The sequence below is a fragment of the Silene latifolia genome, chromosome 10, assembly GCF_048544455.1.
Source record: "Silene latifolia isolate original U9 population chromosome 10, ASM4854445v1, whole genome shotgun sequence".
Lineage (NCBI taxonomy): Eukaryota > Viridiplantae > Streptophyta > Magnoliopsida > Caryophyllales > Caryophyllaceae > Silene > Silene latifolia.
The window spans coordinates 93,397,522-93,416,271 of record NC_133535.1 but is presented as its reverse complement, the minus strand read 5'-3'; the positions used below and the strand labels follow the sequence as shown (position 1 = coordinate 93,416,271).

Sequence of the window (18,750 nt, the reverse complement as noted above, 5' to 3'; positions counted from 1 at the left end):
CTACTCATGTTTCCGTGTGGGTTCATTCCATCAGTGGACAGCGCTAGACGTAAGTTTCTAGGTTCATTGCCGAACTCGGGATACTTAGCGTCGAACGATTTCCATTGCTTACCATCTGTAGGGTGTCTTATCTTTCCATCATTTATTCTTCTGTTTCATGCCAAGTTAACATTTTTGCATCATCGGGATTCGCATAAATCCTTATGACTCTTGGTATCAATGGAAAATACCACAACACCTTAGCCGGGATCCCTTCCTTATCCTTATAACGCCACTCCAAACATTTAGGGCAATTGGTTAAGTTTTGATATAATTTCCGATACAATATGCAATCATTTGGACATGCATGTATTTTCTCATATTTCATACCCACTCCTCTTATTAGTTTTTTCGCCTCATATGTCTTAACGGGTAGAACATTACCATCAGAAAGCAACTCCTTTATCAAGGCTAAAAAACTAGTGAAACACGTGTCACTCACCCCATTTGCCCCCTTGATATTATACAACTTCACCACAGCCGACATTTTTGTGAACTTACAACCAGGATACAGAGGTGCTTCAGACTCACACAACTTCTCATACATGTTGTTAAGGTCATCCCAATTACTAGTGTCATCACCTACATCTTCAAAAGCAATGGACTCATCATCATTCTCTTCATTATCTATAGACCCAACATTCAACTTCTCTACTTCCAACTCTTCCAACTCAAAAAACTCGGCAAACTCAGGATCATCAGTTAGCCTTTCGTGTACCTCAACATCATCTTCTTCAGAGTTATTCTCTTCCTCTAATGATTCCCCATGAAAAATCCAAAGTGTATAGGATCGACTAAATCTCCACTTTTCTAGGTGTATTTTAACGTCCGGAAAAGCCATATAGCTAATATTACCACATCTTTCACAAAGACATGCAATACTAGAAGAACCTTTCAAATTGTTCGAAACGAATTCATAAAATTCAGCTAAACCATCCTTGTAGGTGCGGTCACTCATATTTGCATCAATCATCCAAGTTCGAGTCATTATTCTACATTCGTAATAATAGGCAACTAATTCAGAAAATACAATATTAGGCAAACAAATAAACGAAATTCAGGAAAGCAATTAAGCTAAATTATCAACAAATTAGATAATAACCCAAAAAATCCTATATCTAGTTATAAGCGTTGCTAAGAAACATATATATACCTGATTGATAAACACGATGAGGGAGAGAAGACGTGACAACAGTGACGGAGATGAAGACAGAGAGACGATCAGGGAGGAATGGAGGATGATATAGTAGCATTATTAGCTTGTGTTTGTGTTTGTAGCGTATAGCAGAATAAAGCAATATGTTGTTCTTAAGATTTTCATAATATTAATAACAACGGTTATTGAGTCTACAACCGTTGTTAAAACGTATTAAAAACGGGTTCTAATATAACCGTTGTGATTACTTTTCACTAATTTGGCGCCAAACCATTAACAACGGTTAAAATTTAACCGTTGTTATTAGTTTTTTTATTAACAACGGTTGTTTAAGTATGACCCGTTGTTAAAACCAATAACAACGGTTAACAACACATAACCGTTGTAATTAAGTTTGGTAAAATTCGCGGAATAAATTCTACAACGTGTTTTGATGATTTTCGTGAATAAGCGTTGTTAAAGGGCCGTTGTGGTTGCCTGTATTTGTAGTAGTGGTACCACTTCTCAAATGGATGGCACTAACCGACTCATATCTTGGGGGATTACTTTGAGGTGATAATTGCCCCTTTTGTCTTTGAGAGCTAGAAGATACTAATTGAGTCATTTGAGTCTCTAATATTTTGGTGTGGGCAAGAATGTTGTTGATGGTGATCTCTTTAGCTTGGCTATCTTTTTGCATTTGGGTGAAAAATTCTTGCTGGTTCTTTTGCATTTGGAGGACCGCTTTTTGAACATCAAAGCTTTGGTCATTGGATTTGTTGTAGGAAGGTTGACTTTGATATCCTTGACTTTGGTTGAAAAAGGGTCTTTGAGCTTGGTTTCTCATTGGAGGTGGGGCGTATGTTTGTTGGGGGTTTTTGACATTTTGGCTCTTGTATGAAAGATTTGGATGGAATTTGGTGTTCTCATTATAGTAGTTGGAATAAGGGGTGCCACTCTTATATGCTTGGAAAGCATTCACTTGTTCATTTGTTCCCCTACATTCGCTTTGATCATGTCCCAAGGTTCCACAACTTTCACATACTCCACTTGGAATTGAGGATGATGCCACCATAGCATTGACATGTTGTTTGGGTGATTTGGAAGCTTAATCAAGCTTAGCCATGGCCTTCTCAAACTTCAAATTGATGGTGTCAATATGAGCACTTAGTTGAGCACCCAATTGAGTGATGGAATCTACCTCATGATTTCCTCCTCTTGTGGCCTTTCGAGGCCTACTATATTAGGAATTATGAACCGCCATCTATTCGATTTTGGCCCATGTTTGATTGTCATCAACTTCGGTAAACATCCCATTGGATCTCATATTGAGAACATTGCGGGAGTCTTCATATAGACCATTCCAAAATTGTTGCACAAGGAACCACTCACTAAGTCCATGGTGTGGACAAGAACGACAAGTGTCCTTAAATCTCTCCCATGCTTCATATAATGATTCCTCATCCCTTTGCTTGAACCCGGTGATTTGGGGTCCCAACATATTAGTCTTCTCCGGAGGGTAGAATTTCTTGTAGAAGGCAAGTGCTATCTTCTTCCATGAATCAATACCAAGGGTAGCCTTGTCTAGGCTCTTTAACCATTGCTTTGCGGTACCGATTAAATAAAAAGGAAATAATACCCATCGGATTTAGTCACAAAAAGTCTCCATATGTGAATGAGGGTCTTCACTAGGCATCCCTCCAAATTGACTTCTCTCAACTAATTGTATGAATGCGGATTTGGCAATGAAATTACCGGTTAAATGTGGTGGTGTAGGAGTACCATTTGGTAGGTTCTCCTTGGTTGGTACGGAATGTGATGAAAATTTAGGCATTGTAGGTTGATTTTGTGGTGGGTTTTGCATTGAGTTATCCTCTCCTTCTCTTGCAAAAGGGTTGACAAACTCAATGTTATTTGGTTGAATGTCCACATTCTCATCAATACCTACAACTCTTGAAGTACCTATAGCAACCCTTCTATTGTTGGTTAAGGTCCTTTCAATCTCGAAATCAATAGGTAATAAATTACCTTGTGATCTCCTCGTCATGCAAAATATCAAACAACTCGAAAACAATTAGAACAACCTTGAGGAGATTAACTTCCCCAAGGTAAAGAAAGAAAGACACAACTAAAAACAATTAACGAAAATCAAATCAATTGAACACCGTTCCCGGCAACGGCGCCATTTTTTGTGTGACTAGAACTCGTCGTCAAAGCTACCAACCAAAACAATATTTATAACTTCACAAACTACTCTTAGTAAAGAGGTAAGTAAATGTCGGATCTCAAGGGACGGGTATTGATATAGAATTTTCAATTGCAAGTAGTTATGTGTAGGGGTGTCACAAATTGGGTTGAGATGAGGTGTATTTTAAACTAATCAACAAGATGAATATAAATTAATGAAAATAAAGCAAAGTAATTAAAGGAGTTTGTAAACAAATGATTAAAGGCACTAGGGTGTCATGGGTTCAAATGGGGTCCATGGGAGTAGATCATACAAACATGTTCTCAATTTGAAGCAAGCACTTATTGTTGTGATGAGATCGAGTTAGTGTATGTCTTACAATCCCTAGGAAGATTTGGGTCCCGGAGCCGAGTCGTCTAGATTGTACAACACCTACAAGTCAACTTAATTCTTCCTATTCAACTCTATGCATGGTCTAATAAGGTTCGAGTTGGTTTATGTCTTACAAGCCTCATTGAAAAGATAAGAGATGGGTAAAAAATGCAAGGATTCATAGGCTCGCATTTCATCAAACATAACATGTGCATAGGTTGAAATCACAACAAGCAAGCAAATTAATTAAGAGAACATATTAGATTGAGCATAGATCAATCCCCATATTTGTTTCCCCAAATTCCCCATTAACCCTAGCTAGAGAAACTACTCACTCATGATCAAGTTTAGCATGCTAATAAGGTTGTCAATCATACTAACAAAGCAAAACATGATGAATAAATGAAAGTGATTAACAATAATTAAACAATGGTAAAAAGGAATTATATCTATGGAGATGATCCAAATAATAAAGCAAAGAATAATAGAAGTACTTGATGATTGATGGAAGGTTGTCAATCCTCCAAATAAACCCAAATAATCTTCTAATTACCCAAATAAAACTAAGAGCAATTGAGAGAATTAAGGAGAGATTAAGATGTGACTAATGTAGGATAAAAACTTGATGATAATCTAGGTAGCACAATGGTGTATTTATACTAAAATTAAGTACAAGGATTAGGATTACTAAGGGCTTAAATGACTATTAAGACCCTAAGAGAAACTTGAGGAAATGCAACTCTCGAGGGACATGCGCGGATCGTCTTTGCTAGTCCCACCAGGATCCACTCGTCCTCAGCTGAAGCACAGTTACCCTGTAAGAAGATCCACTCGGATCACAGTGGAGATGCTCGTCCTGAGGCTCTTTAATCCGCTCGTCCTGGGATCAAGCCGCTCGGATCCTGGCACTTTGGTATGCTCGGATCATGCTCTGGGACGCTCAGATCGTTGCTCTGATCTGGTCGTCCTGATCTCGGGCTGCTTGGATTGTTGGAAAGAGTTGTTCTCTTGTTTGGCTCCTTAACAATCCGCGAGGATTGTGTTGGGGATGCAAGGATCTTTTCATCATTGCCCATTTCACTCTATTTATTTGCTTAGGCCTCTAGTGTTGGTTTTCTCTTTGATGCTTGGTTATTGGATGTGATCCATTTAGCTCCATTTCGCCTCATAAATACAAGGTTAGTAATCCTCTCCTACCAAGGACACAAAACCTCAAAGAATATGGAAAATGGGAAACTAAAGATAATAAATGACCTAAATATGTGCTAGAAAGCATGGGAACAAGGTTAATTCGGGGACTAAATGTGCTCAAATATGAGTCACATCACTATGCCTAAGCAACGCCATTCTTGACTTGATTTCTGATTGTGACGTTGATAGCATGAGTTCAAGTTCAGAATGCTGTCTTCTAGGAGAATCTGACTCAGGCGATGAAGAAGAAGAGGTAAGTTATCTTGAACTTAAGAAACAAGTTAAGATAATTTTTGTCTAAGAAAGCGCTTATTGAATACTTTTAGAAAACTCTTAATAATTGTCACGAACAAGATCTGGAACTGAAAGATTTGAAAGAACGTATTCTAGATATTGCTGAGATGAATCATCTTCTAAAGGCTAAAGCCAAGAAGCTTAAATCTAAAGTTATAGCTAATATAGCTACAACTTCAGATTCGACAAATGCTGAGAAGTTAGCTCTTGAGTCTAAAGTTATAGCTAATGAAGCTATAACCTCATAACTAAAACTCCACATTAAGCATCTTCAAGCCAAGGTTATAGCTAATGAACCTATAGCCTTAAAATTGAGAAAAGTCAAAGAGCTTCTTAAATCTGAGGCTATAGCTAGAGAAGCTATAGTTTCAGATCAAAAGAAGGAGATAGATTCTCTGAATCAGCAATTGAAAGAATCTAAAATCCTACTATCCGATACTAAGAAATTACATTATGAGATGGTACGAGTTCCTAACAAAAGATTCCAGGACTTTCGTGACAACTATGAAGATAATAATCCCTCTAAAAATATGGAACTAGATCATTATAAATGTTCTAAAGAAATCCAATCTTTAAAGGATTTGCTCGTACATGCTAGAAAGGTTCAGGATAAGTGGGAAGGAAGCACGAAAGTCCTAAACTTTCTAACTGAGCAATCAGACAATAATATTAAAATGGGTTTAGGACATGAGTTCTATGGTAGTAGAGACCACTCTAAATGCAAATTAACTCCTTCCGAACAAGATTTCAGGAAGAGAAAATATGTTAATTTACCTGAATACTTGATTTGTAATTATTGTGGTCATACATGACATATTCAAGACAACTGTGTTAAACGCGTGCAAGATTTACTCAAAAGCATTAAATTTGTTAAAGCGTCTAACACAGTAGTTGAAGAAAATTATATTCCGACGAATGAACCAAACTTTAATGAAGAAACAAATAATAACTTCCGTTGGTTCTATGATATGAGTTTTGATTACAAGAAAAAGAATAATGAACCTAAACAACCACAAAAGTCTAAAGAGTCTAATAAGACTAAGGCTCCCCTGAAACAACCTGAAAAACAACCACGTGAAATACCTAGAGCTTACCCTAAGACTAGGACACCTCCAAGACAAATTCATTCGTCTATCAAACAAAAAACCATTAGACAAGTTTGGGTTAGAAAATATTTAATCTTTAGGGTGACAACCATTAGAGGACCCAACCTTGCTTGGGTACCTAAAAACTGTATCTAATCTATTTGCAGGTTAGGTGAAAGAAAAATAATCTATGGTACCTTGATAGCGGTTTTTCAATGCATATGACTCGAGATATAAACCTGTTTCTTTCACTTGAACCCTTTGATGGAGGTAAGGTTACTTTTGGAGATAACAAGAAAGGTAAGGTTGTTGGTGTAGGTAAGGTCGGCGTTTCCACTTCTCATGCCATTAGTGATGTTTATCTTGTTAGAGGACTCGAGCATAATCTACTCAGTATTTCTCAATTATGCGACAAGGGAAATAAAGTCGTTTTTCACTCAGATACTTCTCGTATAATAATTGAAGGAACAAGTAGTGTTATTCTTGAAGGTCATCGTAAAAGGAATGTCTATATGATTGATTTGAATGCAATTCCTACTAACTCGTTTACATGCATGAAAGCTACTTTAGACGATCCGTTTTTGTGGCATAATAGGTTTGCTCACATTAGCTCGACAATACTGAATAAACTCAAGAAATGGGATTTGGTTGAGGGGTTTCCATTAATCAAATTTGACTAAGAGACACTATGTGATTCATGTGCTTGTTGCAAACATGTGAGATCGTCATTCAAACCTAAGAGAGTGGTAAGCACAAAAGAACCATTGGAACTAGTACATATGGATCTATGTGGTCCAATGAAGGTAAGAAGTAGAGGTGGATCAAGGTATGTTTTTGTTCTAGTAGATCATTATTCCAGGTACGTTTGGCCTCTCTTTCCAAATTCAAAAGATGAAACTTTTGATGAGTTTGTAATTCTAGTGAAGCTTGCCCAAAATAAGTACAAATCAAAATTAGTTTTTATACGTACCGATCATGGCACTGAATTTGATAATCATGCTTTCATAGAATTTTGTAGAGAAAATGGTGTAGGTCACAATTTTGCTGCATCATGGACCCTACAACAAAACGGTGTTGTTAAACGTATGAATAGAACACTAGAGGATATGGCACGCACTATGCTTTTTTGCAGTGGTCTACCTCGTAATTTTTGGGCTGAAGCTATTAGTACTGCATGCTATGTTCATAATCGAGCTTTGATTAGACCTATTATTAAGAAGACTCCTTATGGGCTTCTTAGGGGATGAAAACCCAACATATCTCATCTACATTGCTTCGGGAGTAAATGTTTCGTCCATTATAATGGCAAAAATCGTTTTAAGCAATTTTAAGAGAGGATCTGTCAATAAGACCTTGTTCCTAAAATCCGAGGATTCCGACTTATTAGTTGTACAAATTTATGTTGATGATATTATTTTTTGTTCAACTAATAATAGATTGTGTAAGTATTTTTCAGATTTAATGACCTCAGAATTTGAAATGAGCATGATGGGAGAACTCAAATTCTTCCTAGGACTTCAAATTCAACAAACTAGTGAAGACATTATGATCCACCAACAAAAATACATCAAGGAACTAATCAGAAAATTCGGAATGGAAAATTCCCATTCTATGTCCACTCCTATGGTCACAGATAAGAAATTAACATTAGACAAAGACGGTAAGTCTGTCGATGAAAAGACTTATTGAGGTATGATTGGTTCACTTCTATATTTAACTACTATTCGCCCTAACATTATGTTTAGTGTATGAGTATGTGCTCGATTTCAATCATGCCCTAAATAATCGCATATGATAGCAGTTAAGAGAATCTTTAGGTAATTAATTGGTACAACTAAATTATATCTGCCGTACCCACTTGGGTGTAATTTCGATCTTATAGAGTATTCAGATGCAGATTATGCAGGATGTTCGCTTGACAGAAAAAGCACTTCCGGCATCGCTACATTTTTTGGACCATGCATTATAACATGGGGGTCAAAGAAACAAAATTCAGTTGCCTTATCTATTGCTGAAGCAGAATATATTGATGCTGCCTTGGTATGTTCTCAATTACTCTGGTTAAAGCAACAATTATCTGACTATGGTGTGAATTTTGGTCGTGTACCTATTCTATGTGATAATACAAGTGCTATAATTATAGCCAAAAATCCCGCACAGCACTCGTGTACTAAACATATTTATATTAGGCACCACATTCTTAGAGACCAAGTAGAAAAAGGCAATATAAACTTGAATTTTGTAGCACAGGAAAACAATGGGCAGATATTTTGACAAAGGCATTGGCCAGAGAACGTTTTGAGATTTTACGGTTGGCAATTGGTTTAATTGATGGCAACTAAACTTGTCACAAATATTTACGACCTTTATGACTGACTAGAAATAGACGAGATTGTATGACTGTGTCCGTGTTTTCCGCTGCAAGTATATTCCTGCTAAATATTACTTCCTCCGTTCCATTGAATTATTTACGTTTGCTTTTTGGGCACTATTCATAAGTTAGAAGAATCTTCAATACAACTTCTAATGTATAACATAAAAGATAGTCATGTGAGATCTTGTTTAAATCGTCTTACCGAATGTATTATGAAAAATCAATTTTTTTATAATTTTTAATGATATGTAACTAAAGATATGAACAAAATAAAACAAGCATTGGCATACGTGCATAAAGCAAGCGTAAACTATCATATGGAACGGAGGTAGTATATTTTTTTACGAGAAAATCAAATGCTAGTTTATATATATATATATATATATATATATATATATATATATATATATATATATATATATATATAGAAATGAGATCTAATGAGTCCACCCAAATCCATTGAGTCCATAAGTCCTCTTTAGGACCCTTAAAAAGATAGGATGGAGGGCTGAGATTGAAAGAGGAAAAGGGAGAATTAATGCAAAAATTAGGGGATAAATCCTAATTAAATACTTTCCCTCTCTACTATCACTAATCAAACGCTAATTTCACTATAAAACCCTTCTTTTTCCACTCACTTCTCTCTCCTATCACACAAATATCAACTATCCTCTCATCCTCTCTCAAAAAACCAATTAAATCAAAATCCAAATAAATAAAACCCAATTCCCAGTTTGTCACCCCCTCACCCACCCTACACCACCCACTACCACCGTCTCTCACTATACAAACACACACCACACCACACCACACCACACGCGCACATCCCTCTTCCACTACCACCATCACCGCCTATCACCAGCCCACCACCTTCACACTTGCTGCCGCCCTCCACCACCACCATAACATCCTCCTATTTTTTCCACCATACAAACACCCGACACCTTGCTGCTGCCCTCCAACACCACCACAACATACTCCTATTTTTCCAGATCTGACTCCACCAACACAGTCTCTATAAACACGTTTTAAAAAAAAACGCGGATCTAACTGGGTTTGCGTGATGGTGTTTGTATGATGGTGGCCGGAAGTAGCTCGTTTTTTGTATGCTTGTTGTTGGTAACGGCGGAGGTGGTTCTGTTGCTCATATCTTGTTTTTTAAATTTTTTTTTGGTTTTTACTTTTTGTTTAACACGATTTGTGTTTTGTTTTTTCCTTTTTTTCCTTTTTTTTCCTTTCAAATCTCGTCTTATAATAAGTCGTCTTGTTGTATATTGTTTTTAGATTTATGTTTCAGATCTGGTTTGTTGGGTTCTATTTTCATTTACACTCTTTTTTATTGTTGTCGTTGCTGTTGATAGTGATTCATATTGTTTTTTGCTTTCATTGTTGTCCTGCATTTCATGTTTGTGTCGTTTTTTTCTTTCTTTCTTTTTTTTTTTTTTTTGAAAAAGTGGTGTTTTAATTATATAAAAAGGTGGTGTTTTGTATTTGTGTACATTTACACTCACATTTCTTAACATTTACACTCATATTTCTTTACATTTACACTCGTAAATCTTAACATTTATACTTGTATTTGTGTACATTTACACTCATATTTGTTAACATTTACACTCATATTTCTTTACATTTACACTCGTAAATCTTAACATTTACACTTGTATTTGTGTACATTTACACTCATATTTCTTAACATTTACACTCATATTTCTTTACATTTACACTCGTATATCTGAATATTTACCCTCGTTAAATTTATATATATATTTACACTCGTATTTTCGTGGATATGAGTTGGTGGTGGAGGACGGCGTTGATGGTGTTTGTTGGTAGTCGGACTAAAGTTTTAATCGTAAAAGGACCAAAGATACACTTATTAAGGACCAAAGTCACACTCAAAGGACCAAATTTACACTCTAAAACCTTCAAATTTACACTTAAAATACTGCATTTACACTCGTAAAACATCACATTTACACTCGTAAAATGTTAAAATTATATAAATTCAAATTTTTATATAGAAAATTGCCTAAAAAATTAAATTTACACTCTTAAAATATTACATTTACACTCGTTAAACATCAAATTTACACTCGTTAAATGTTAAAATTATAAAATTTCAAAATTTCCGTCACAAAAAATCAAATTTACACGCTTACAATATTACATTTACACTCGTAAAACATCAAATTTACACTCGTTAATTGTTAAAATTATATAAATTCAAAATTTCCGTCACAAAAAATCAAATTTACACTCTTAAAATATTACATTCACACTCGTAAAACATCAGATTTACACTTGTAAAATGTTAAAATTATATAAATTCAAAATTTCCGTCACAAAAAAATCAAATTTACACTCTTAAAATATTATATTTACACTCGTAAAACATCAGATTTACACTTGTAAAATGTTAAAATTATATAAATTCAAAATTTCCGTTACAAAAATCAAATTTACACTCTTAAAATATTACATTTACACTCGTAAAACATCAGATTTACACTCGTAAAATGTTAAAATTATATAAATTCAAAATTTCCGTCACAAAAAATCAAATTTACACTCTTAAAATGTTACATTTACACTCGTAAAACATCAGATTTACACTTGTAAAATGTTAAAATTATATAAATTCAAAATTTCCGTCACAAAAAATCAAATTTACACTCTTAAAATATTACATTTATACTCGTAAAACATCAGATTTACACTTGTAAAACTCATACAACATTACATTTACACTTCTGAAATCTAAAACTCAAAACTAATTAATTAGGGGCTAGAGAGAGAAGGAAAAATTAATTAGTGTATAGAAATTTGATTAGTGGTAATTTTTTTTTGTAATTTTCAATCTCAACCACCCATCTCAGTCCAACCATCCACATTTTTTTCCTTTTCTTTTTAATAGCCCTTAATCAAATGCATCTCAACCATTCAATGAGTCCATTCAAAGGCCCTTAAAGGGACTTATGGACTCAATTTGAGAGGAGGACTCATTAGAACTCCCCTCTCTCTCTCTCTCTCTATATATATATATATATATATATATATATATATATATATATATATATATATTATGTTTAATTACGAACGAATTCTTCCAACACAATATTCTTTTGGCCGAAATCTTATCAAAAATCCCTACCTCATTTTACCATATCTTATTCCATGTGACTTACCTTATAACCGTAGCCATATATTACCATATCTTTTATGAGATTTACCCTAAATTTATCTTTCTATAAAAAAAGGAAAATATTATACAATCTACATGCCGCCTATAATTATTTTTCTACTCCTACCTAAACACAAATATTTACCAGACCATATATACTCCACCTCCCTCACGTCACAATCACCATCATCACTCTCAAAACTTTCAATTTCTCAAAACTCTCAAACACTCAACCTCACCATCAATCATCATCATGTCTCCACCCACAACCCGACTCAACTCGCCCTCAACTCGGTCCTCTACTAAGACCAGGTCACCCAAACCTCCATGCAATAAACTCGATCAACCCAATACCATTCCCTCACCTCAGACAACCCCAAAACCAACCAATCCCGATCATCACCGGGGTGAAGCTAGTATCGAGGGAAAGCGGCGGAAGCTTAATAAAGGCAAAAAGAAAGTTCTTGGTGTTGAGGGCTCGGTTAAAGAGGTGGAAGTCGTGGTTAGCAATGATGGTCATCAAAGGACCCTGTTTCGGGAGCATATGCCGAATGCTACGGCTATGGGGCTTGAAAAGGTTTATTTTACAAAGTAACAAAGAACATGGGTGAATCGTGTTTTGAGGTACGGTATCCATGGGGGACGATCTTATCCCTCGACATGGTACACAAAGATTGAAGCTTTGCGGTTTTTCTCCGATTTCTTGACCTTTTAAGAATGGGCCAAGATTTACAAGGTGATCGGTCTGGTTTATCCTATTGAGGCACTTCAATTTTATGCTTTGGTTTCTTTTGATGAGGGTGTCTTGCATGCAGTTGTGAACGTGTCCGAAGTCACCATCTCTATCGATGACTTTTGTACTCTATTTTCCGTCCCTGATGATGGGATGGAAATCAATCCGAGTGCAGAGTGGGGAGATGTGACCGAGGAGGAGAAGCTTCAAATTAAGCGTTCTTTTGATGATAGTGCTACGGGTTCAAGCAATATGTTGGCGGGCTCTTTTTCGCCCAAACTAAAGTTCTTTCTTAATTTTCTGGGGAACACGATGGTTCCAAGGCGAAGAGGCCGAGACAATTTTTCGAGTTATGAAATGGTATTGGTGTTTAAGTGGCTTGAAGGTATTAAGTTTAGTCTCCCACGACTTGTTTTTTTATCGTATTATTCAAACTAGTATTTCCGTAACCGAAGACAAATTACTTTGGATTGCCTTACGGTTTGTGGATTTCTCATTTGTTGGAGTATAAGAAAGCCGTGAGTCCAAGTAGCTATAGCGTGATGGTTAAGGATGAGATGTGTGATACACATCTTAAATTGATGAAAGTGGCCGCGGTTGAGCCTGATTTGATTTTTCTGTCAAAAGGAGGAGTTGTGGAGAAGTCGTCGGATGTGGTGGTGGCATTGGAGAAGACATTAGACTCGTTTATGGCGAGTGTTTCTAAAAAATTAGATGCTCAAACAAAGTTGTTGGAAGCTTTGGTGTCGGGGATGGCAAAGGAAAAGACCGTAGCTTCGGTCTCTAGTGGGGTGAGCAATGATGACATGCTAGTATACATGCGTGGGTTGGAGGGGCGTCTTAAGCTCGTTGGTAAGAATGCGGATAGGGCGGTTCATGAGGCCATTCGTCAAACAAGCTCTTTGGAAAATTTGGCAAGTCAAGGTGGCGCTTTATGGAAGGACGAGAGAGTTATGCATAAGGAGATGAGTGGTCAACTTTGAGGTATGTCTCACGGATCAAGCAACTCATGTGCGGTCTTGTTTTGATCGTCTTGACTCTCTCGAATTTAGGACTCGTCCCAGTTATGTGAACCCAAATGTTGTGAATCATAACATTCCTTGAACCAGTCCTAATCCTACCCCATGCCCCATTTTCTATTGCTTTCTTAAGCTTTTATTGTCCATTTGGCCCATTATGGCTTTATACTCTTATTCGGCCCTTTGGCATACTTGTTTATTCGGCCCATAGGCTTCTCTACTTTTGGTTTGTATTAGACATATTTTATTATCCATGCTTATCGTAGACTCGTTTCTCGTCCTATAATATGTGCTTGCATGTTTATTTCTTTCCTCGGTCTATATTATTCTAGTTGTTTTATCTCTTGTTCTCGTATTTTCGATGATGTCAAGAGGGGGAAGAAATGACCGTGACTTAAGTATTTGCCTAAGCTTGCTCCTTGTCAGAACCTTTAATCTCTTAAGGTCCTTAGATGCTATAACTTTGAATATAAGTAGCTTGTTCTTGCGTTCGACTGACTATAACATTTGTAGCATTATGTTGAGGGGGGAACTTGCACTTAGTCACAAATCATAGAGACTTGTAATCATCAAAAAGGGGGAATTTGTTGGACCATATAGTTATATATTGTGTTTTGATAATGATAAGTGTATTATATAATATGTATATATCTGTTGCTTGTAATCGTTTGTTTAGTCTTGGTTAGAATAGATAAGGACTACAGTATAAGTAAGAAATGTTATAGCCTTTGATGCGTGGGTTTTATATGCTTTTATTCCATCTTTTTGCACGCATTTATATGCACATTAGATGCTCTTCGTAGCTATTTTAGTGTCAAATTCTCCACATTTGCTACTTCGGTCTATTCATATTGGTTTTGCAGGAAATGACACTTTATTGAACTTTTTGAGCTGATTCTCGAGCACATGGAGATTTGGAAGAGCTATAGATCGGACTTCCTACTGCTAGGGAAGCTTATCGAACATTTGTAAAGGTTAAGGGTTGAATTGGACCCTTCTTTGGTAATTGGTGTTAGTTTGGAGTGATATATGAGCTTCACATTACTAGTGCCTACTTTGAAGAGTTATAACTCGAGTTCTAAAATGGATAATCAAGTGATTCTAATTGGATATGAAAGCTTGTCCTGTTAGCTTTCCAATTCCACCGAAAACGCTCTGTTTATCCAAGTAACGAAGAAAGGGCGGCCGTTTGAAGTTAAGTGCGCAGTGCAGGAACTGCGCGACGACAAATAGTCGATCGACTTTTCTGATTGGTCGATCGACTTATCTATTATTTGGTCGAAATCTCCTCTATAATTTTGGCCCATTAGTTGCTTGTTTAATAATTTACGCCTCTTATTATTTAAGGGGGACTCATTAAACACATTAGGTCATCTTCACACTGCTTAATTCTTTCCTACGTTACTTTTGCTTGAACCTTCGGATCTGAATTTTGTAAGTTTATCTTTTCATTCGGTAATTCAATTAACCTTTGTTCTTCATTTATTTCTTCTCTTGTTTCTTTTACTCTTCCTTGCTCTTCTTTTATTTTATGTTCAATTGTTATTCTCGTACTTTCATCATGCTTAATTTAATTATCGTTATTATTGTTAATTTTGTTAATTCGTTTATGCACAGCTAAATTTCTTATGCTGGGATTTAGGGGATCCATGGTTGTGAGACAGTTTTAATCGGGATATTAGATCTGGAATAATTACATGTTTGAATTGTTAATCGTAGTAATTAATCTTATTTAATTAGTTGAATGTGTGCGACTAGTTACTTAACTTGGTAAACTCCGACCTAGATCGAGAGATTGGAGAGAGTGAGACCTGCTACGAACAATAAAGTACCTAAATAGAGCGAGAGCATATTAGAAGGTTTCTAGGGTGATAAGCGGATCGAGAGGACCTTATCACTACCCTTCAGACCGTAATTTGACCAATCTTTGACCCTACCTTTGACTTAGTTAGACCATGGTGAAGCGACTATCCTAGCTATCTCCCTTATATTTTTAGACTCGTCCACTACTCTTTATTTCTATACTTTTTGCTACCTTAGTTTAGTAATCAAACCAATCAAACCCTCAGATTTGTTACTTAGACAGACTCATAATTAGCAGATAGAACGTTTGTCTCCCTGTGGATATGATCCTGACTTCCTCTACTGCATTAGTTTAGGCCAGTTGGTTTATCTTTGATAGGTGTACGATTTAGCCTGTCAAATTTTGGCGCCGTTGCCGGGAAGGCAATTTTTTTCTGTTTGTTTATTTAGTTTGTCTTTTGTCTCACGGAACTTCAGTTCCTTGAGACCGTTCTAATGATTTCCATCCAGTTTCCACATGGTGAAGATGAGAACTTTCACGATTACATGCATAGATGGAATGATTGGATTCATTCTCATAACTACGAAGGAAAAATCTCACAGCTTACTGTGTGCCTTACTATCATAAGAGGTATGAACAGACAAACCCAAGCCTATATTGACTCCATAGGTAAGGGAGATTATGGTGGTAAGAATATTGACGATGTCCTTTGTTTCTTTGAATAGTTTGCTCTTGAATGCATTAAACCCACTTTCTGTTTTCAGTCACAAATGGATGAAGACGTGAGTGACACCATAGAAACCGTTTTAATGAATAAAAAAGATATCGACGGACACGTAGAGGAAGAGCCCATATGCTCAGTTGATAACCCTTTCTTTGAGGATAATCTAGAACCCCTCTATGCCAATTTTACAGAATGTGAGCCACATATGGAAGAATTGACGGACCCTCTAGAGAACCCCTTTTGTGACGATTCATGCGATAAGGAGAGTGAGGATGGGCGATTGGAAGGTCTTGAGGTCAAATAGGACTCATATGACGATATGGTAGATGAGCATGTTATGGGCGACCCCGTTGACACATTTGACTTTACCACCCCTTGTATTTGGGATGGATACCCACCTTCTCTTATTACACACTGGACTCCTCCACCTCACATAGAATACCCGTCTAAGTAGGCTGTTTCTACTCGCGTGCTTTCAATGTTAAATGCTTATGTGCTCCCTAATATTCCGCTTTCCTATGATTTGAGCTTTGATGTTCCACCCTCGGCCGAAGGGTGGAATCATTTGGTGGATTCTTTCGGAAGCTGTCAAAGAAAGTTCATGAAGCTGAGACGGTTGAAGAGTCTATCCAAGTCGAAATACTCGAGGGGGGGGGGGTGAATTGAGTATTTAAAAACTTATGCCCACTTTTTATTTTATATCTAAATAGTTAATTACTTAAAGTTTATTGATTAAATTTTAACTAATTAACTAAACGATTTATAAACGTAATGAAATGAACGTTAAAGAAAATTGCAAGGACACACGATATTTGAAGTGGTTCAGCTTCACACGTTGAAGCCTACGTCCACTATTCTCGATTAATAATTTTAGTACCTTTCTCCGGCTTACAAAATTATCAACCCACTCGTATAACTAACTCTAGTTATAACTTAATTTGAATATCACTAGATATTCGGTTTTGACTATCTTAAGTTACTAAGAAAGCACTTGATTGTTCTTCTAGGTATTCACACAATTGAACTAATAGAAACAATATGAAGTACTATTATCTTATAACGTAACCTTAAGAATTAATACGCAAATTAAAGAGCACGACTTTTCGTAAAAGATTTTCAAATGCAAAACAAATAAAATACTCGATTAGAATTTAAACTCAATTTATTTGCAAGGAATTTCATATTTCGAAATGCTTGTTTGGATCTATGAACATCATGCGTATATATAGTAGAAGAGAGAAACTAGGGTTTTGGTCGAAACCCTAAGTGTGTCGTGAGGCATGGTAGTTTGTCTCATAAGAAACAAATCTTATCTCTTCTAAATTTAATCTACTAAATATTTTGATAAGTAAATAAAGTAAATCTAATATAATTGATAAGATATGAAAATATCTTATAGCAATATATTATGGATTTGACCTAATAATATTTACTTGCATAGGGAGTTAACTTGGCATCCACACGGCTTATAAGACCATCTTAGCCGAAATCCTAGGTCAAAATATCAAGGAGTAGATTAGGGTTAGGTTTAGATAATTTAGCAAACCCTAGGTAGCATGACGACTCATAAGTCGTTTTACTAACCAATATGATAACGTAAATTATTCATTCTAAGCAAACCGTATTTCATCTCTATCATATACACACATGATTTCGAAACATATTTGAAGAATTTTATCTTTTGAAAATTGATTTTAAAATTAATAAAATCGTGCCTTTAAAATGCAACCCAAAGTTATAGTAGAAATGGCTATAACCTTAAGTTTGGTAAGTAAAGTTATAAGTGAAATAGCTATAACTTTACCTTCCCAATATTACTTCTTAAGATACCGTTATTAGACGATGTCCAATACTAGCTAATCTTCCTGGAGATCTTCAGTGGTAGGATCATCTCTTTATCTTGATCATAAGCTCTTCATCTTGAGCTTGTTATAGACTTGATCGAGCATTTTGCTTGAGTAATCATCATACTTGAAACTTGTTACAGTTACTATAATGCTTTAAGAATCTTCAATGTTATAGCGGCTCAAGCCGCTATAACATTACTTGAACGATGCTTCACAAATCTTAAGTGTTATAGCCAAGGTTGCTATAACATTACTTGCTTAAATTGTAAACTTTAATCAATCTATTAAAGACTAAACGAACTATTACGAGCAAGAGTATATATAATATAAATTATACATTTGTTATTATCAAAACTAATCATATATCTATATGGTCCAACAAATTCCGCCTTTTTGATGATGACAAGTCTCTTACGATTTGTGACTAAGTGTAAGTTCCCCTCAACATAATACTATAAAAGTTATAGTCAGTTGAACGGAAGAACAATCCACTTATATACAAAGTATAGCATCTAAGGACCTTTAGAGATTAAAGGTCTTAAAAAGGAGCAAGCTTAGGCAAATACTAAATCATGGTCATTTCTTCCCCCTCTTGACATCATCGAAAAGACGAGAACAGACATAAAACGACTAGAATGATATCAACCGAGGCAAGAAATATATATTAATCAAAGCATATATTATAGCATAAGAACGACTTCAACATAAGCAAGCCCTACATATAAAGTGTGTAATACAAACCAAGTTGAGTATAGATTTTG

At 35.8% G+C, this 18,750-nt stretch overlaps 1 pseudogene; it reads left to right on the top strand.

Annotated features, from left to right (window-relative positions):
- The first annotated feature begins 2,568 nt into the window (after window positions 1–2,568).
- Window positions 2,569–2,668, top strand: LOC141609722 (small nucleolar RNA R71; annotated as a pseudogene).
- Window positions 2,669–18,750: the final 16,082 nt, after the last annotated feature.